General features: G+C 41.9%; 1 pseudogene; it reads right to left on the bottom strand.

The window, feature by feature from the left end:
* Positions 1-3314: 3314 nt before the first annotated feature.
* Positions 3315-3701, bottom strand: LOC120238552 (annotated as a pseudogene).
* Between the last annotated feature and the right edge of the window lie 1280 nt (positions 3702-4981).

The following is a 4981-nucleotide window of genomic DNA, read 5'->3' as shown; positions in this document are numbered from 1 at the left end:
ACTAATGCATTCTGTGCCCAGTGCATGGGCTGGGGAGTTGGTAGCAGGGCTTCAGCATGGGACTATGCCAAAGGGGCATGCTGGGATTGAAATCCTGGCTGAGTTCCTCTTACCCAGCTGTGCACCACTGAGTGGGGAAGAATGGTTGCATTTTTCTAATATGCCTGCCCAGAGGGGGCGCCTTTCCCTAATTCACATAAGAGTGCTTCATAAGCAGGCAATTGAAAGACCTTACCAAATGATGCTGCATGACATCGTCTCCCTAGGCCATTCTGAGATGGGTTATCCCTGTCCAGGTGCCCACATTGAGGGAAAAGGAAACTTGGATGTGCCTCAGAAAAAAATCCCTTTGGGCTGATCAGTTCTTAGTTGCTTTGGGAGAATTAAAATAGTTTAGCAGACTCGTTATTTTTTAAAAAAATTTTAATGTTTGTTTATTTGTGAGAGTGCGCATGGGAGAAAGACAGACAGAAAATGGGTGGAGGAAGGGCAGAGAGAGAGGGAGACAAGAATCTGAAGCAGGGTCCAGGCTCCGAGCTTTCAGCACAGAGCCCAACATGGGGCTTGAACTCAGAAACTGTGAGATCATGACCTGAGCTGGAGTCAGTTGCTCAACTGACTTGAGCCACCCAGGCACCCTTGCAGATTTGTTATTGAATTCTAGACAGCAAGTCTCCAGATGTTCCTGAATTAGCTTGGGCTTGCCTTATCAATGTATTACATTCTCAAGACCTTAAAGATAAAAATGTATTATGCCCGTGTGGCATTCTCAGAGCCTTTAGAGTTTTGGAGGTGAGGGGTGAGCCCTAGACCATAAGCTTCATGAGGGCATGGGTCTGGTTCTCTCATGTTCAATGCTGCATATCTTGCTTTTAACACAGTGCTTACCATAGAGTATGCACTCAATAAATATATTTGGGGTGGCTCAGTCAGTTAAGCATCTGACTTCGACTCAGGTCATGATCTCGCGGTTCATAGGTTCCAGCCCTCTGTCAGGCTCTGTGCTCACAGCTCAGAGCTTGGAGCCTGCTTCAGATTCTGTGTCTCTCCCTCTGCCCCTCTTCCGCTTGTGCTCTGTCTCTGTCTCTGTCAGAAATAAATAAACATTAAAAAAATATGTTTGAATTAAGTATGAATGGTGCTCTGTGGAGGTGGACCAGGACAAATTTCATACAATGGCTGACCAGAGACAAAACCACATTTATTTGGGGGCCCATCTAAAACAATGCCCTCTTTAAAATAACTTTTCAGAGAGCTGCATTTTGTATTCGTAAGAAGAACTAAGAGCCAACAAGATTTTATAAAATTACATATTTATTTGTATTTAACCCTAAACAGTCAAGTGACTTTACTGATGATAGAGCTGCCTGAGAAACATGTGTGTAGGACATTCGCTATTTTCTTCATCAGATTTTACTGAATATCTACTGTGCCTGACACTAGGGAGATGCAAATATCCAAGACATAGTTTCTGCCCTCACATTGCACACCAGTATGTGTAATACAGGAATGGTTCCTGGAATAGATGTTTGTAATAAGGGGTGTCAAGTGCCATGGCAGAAATGCTCCAGGTTCTTTGTGAAGAAATTTGAGACACATCTAAACTGGCCTGAGTAGGATGAAGGCAGAATTCTTGTAGGGAAGTGGTGTTTTTGAATTCCTCTCAATATATATGATTCCTTTGGATTGGGTGGGCTGTGGCTTTCCTATTTTCTCAGTCTTCTAAGGTGTAGTCCCACTAGAAGTCTGTCCCAGGTTTGGCCACCCCTCTTTCATTGGAAAGCAGCTTACATCTGAAACTTACACCTGAAAAACTTCACCGCTTCCTCCCCTGCAGCTGCTACTTGACCTTTGTGGAGGAGACCAGAATTGCACTTATATGTCTTCCAACACAGGCCAAAATTTGTTGAAAAGAACCTTGTACTTAGGGATTTCTGAATGAAACATAACCACTTATTTAAATGTTTTAGCTATAACATTTGCTGATTCTAAACTGGCCACGTTCTTAGATTAAGAAATCTGATTCAATGTTGTAAAGTTTAGGATTTTCTTTTCAAGACTAAAAAATTCAAATAACTTGTGTTCCATTCCTTAGTGTTTAGTTTTGTGAAGAACAGTAAGACAGGATGACATTACAAAAAATGGACCCTCTGTTCTTGGTGGTAGCAAAATAAAGAGCAAAAATCTGATTTGGGTTTGAAAGTTCCTATCAATTGAATAAGAATGGTCTTATTTTATTTATTTATTTAAAAAATTTTTAAAAATATTTTTATTTATTTATTTATTTCTAGGAGAGAGAGAGAGAGAGAGAGAGACAGCGTGAGCAGAGGAGGGTCAGAGACAGAGGGAGATACAGACTCTGAAATAGGCTCCAGGCTCTGAGCTGGCAGTCAGCACAGAGCCCGACGTGGGGCTCGAACCCACGAACTGCGAGATCATGACCTAAGCGAAAGTCGGACACTTAACCGACTAAGCCACCCAGGCACCCCTATTTAAATTTTTTTTAATGTTTTATTTATTGCTGAGAGAGAGACAGTGTGAGCAGGGGAGGGTCAGAGAGAGAGAGGGAGATACAGAATCTGAAGCAGGCTCCAGGCTCTGAGCTGGCTGTCAGCACAGTGTCCGACGTTGGGGCTCAAACCCACGAACCGTGAGATCATGACCTGAGCCGAAGTCAGACGCTGAACCGACTGAAACACCCAGGCGCCCCAGAATGGTCTTATTTTAAATAGAGTTCGTAGTATGTATATAATTATCTATTGATTGCACCCACATCCTGTTCTCACTTAGGATGCATTTTGAAGGGAGAGAAAATTTAAATTTATTGGTTATTAAAACAAGAGGCTAATAATACTCTAGATAGCAGGTGGTACTCAAGGCACTTATTGGTTGATTCATAGACAGTTCTGCTGTTTGGTCAACGGTTGAAATGGAAAAAAGATGTGATGGTTTGCAGTTACCTACACATCATTTCTATCTGGATGACCCCTGTATACTTTAAACTCAACACTACCTCTAAATCTAAGCCCAACATCTTCTGCCTTAAACCTGCTCTGCCTTTGTGCCCCCTGTCCTGATAAAGGGTATCCCCATCCATCTAGTTGCCCAAAGTAGAAACCTGGGCATTTTCCTTTATTTCTGTCTTTTCTTGTTTCTCTTGCCCCTCACTTCTTACTTCTAATCACCTACCAAATCCTGTTGGTTTTACCTTTCAAAATAAATTGTTATGGATTTATTTTTTTGTTGCCCAAGGTTTATTAAAGATATTGCAGCACAGCAGAAAGATTTAAATGGTTCCACACAGTATTTTGAAATTAATTCATCCCAACTGTAGGCTGGGTGACCTGAAGTTTGGATAGACTACCAAACTCTTAAGAGTTTCAACATCTCCTTTGGTGTCAGGATCTACGTCAATGATCTCCTGATCCAGGACTGAGACCTCAGGAACATAATTATCTCCCCTTTCTCTCTCTTCTCCTGTTGCAGCTTGATGGAGATACCTGTCACTGGGCCTCTCTGAATCCATTTCATCAGATGTGTGACACAGCCTGCTGTCTTGTTGCTGAGCTTCTTGCTGGGAATAATGGTGATCTCCTCACACACACACTTGTTGATGTGGAAGTCATTGCCCAGACACGTGTAGTACTTCTCCATGACGACCTGGGCACCTTCTTCACGGTTTTGGTGCAAATGTGGCCCATGTTGATGGTTCTGGTAAAAGATCAGCTCTACCTTTTAAATGCTACTTGAATTCGTTCATTTTTCTCCACCATTAGGGATACATCCCTCAGACCTCCATCATCTCCCTCTTAGCTTACTGGCAAGTAGCAGCTTTCTCATTTCCCTACCTTCCTTTTTACCTTACTCAAAGCTATTTTCCACATGGCTTCCAAGCTGATCTTAATAAAATGTACATCTAATTATCCCTCACTTACTAAAACCCTACAATGGTCCTGTACTGCCTCTAGTTAATGTCCAGGGTCCTATGGCTCACAAAGTCCTTGAGGAACAAGTACTGGGGGTTTTTCCAGCTTTGCCTGTTGCCCACCCCAAATTCCACCCACAGTTTCCTTCAGTTCTTTGAATATTCCTTGCTCCTCCTTGCTCTAGGCTCCTTCTCATGTTTTCCCTAATGTTTACTTACCAATCTCCTATTTGTTCTCCAGATTTCAGCTTAAATGTGACTTTGTCCATGAAAACTTTTTCTGACATCCTCAAGTCTACATCAGGTTTCCCTGTTCAGGCTCCTATCCTGGGTGTCCTTGGTCATAGCCCTGATTGTGTGTCGTCATTGCTTGACTGATTCCTCAAGTAGTTGATGAGACACTTGAGGGTGAGGCTGTCTTGTCTCAGTGTTGTATCTTCAGTAATTACCACATGGCTGGTGCTCAATAAATATTTGTCTGTAGTTCATGGGAGTCTAAAAGGGATGATTGCCCTCAGAAAGATTTGATGTCAAATATAATAAAATAATTTTTGAAAGGAATTTGAGTCCCAACCCTATCTCTATTCCTTATAATTCTAACCTCCAAGTATTGTAAAGTTTTGACAAGTGCATGTAACAGGATAGCCTGCTATGGTAGAAAAAGCCCCAGAGGTAGCTAGCTTTTTTAAAGCTCTTACAACATGCCGGGCTGTTTCTGTGTTATGCACATTACACGTATTACCTCATTTAATCCTCATAACAGCTCTATTGGGTAGATACTGTTATCTTCATTTGGCAGATAAAGAAATTGAGGCACAGAGAATCAGACCTCTGTTCAAATCAATGCTCTGTCACTTATTAGCTGTGTGACCTTGGCCAAACAGTTACTCCTTCTGAATGTTCATCTTCTCAGCCATAAAATGGAGAAGACACTTGCTGACAACTTGGCCTCCAGATTTTTAGTTTCTTACACACCATGCATATTACACCTTGGTCTCCCATAGGTCTTGGCCTCCCAACTTTTCCTTAGTATACTATAAAAATATATGGAAAATG

Source organism: Hyaena hyaena, unplaced genomic scaffold, assembly GCF_003009895.1.
Source record: "Hyaena hyaena isolate Hyena2069 unplaced genomic scaffold, ASM300989v1 scaffold_213, whole genome shotgun sequence".
NCBI classification, from domain to species: domain Eukaryota; kingdom Metazoa; phylum Chordata; class Mammalia; order Carnivora; family Hyaenidae; genus Hyaena; species Hyaena hyaena.
Note: the sequence above shows the minus strand (reverse complement) of the source record. Positions and strands in the feature narration are given on the sequence as shown.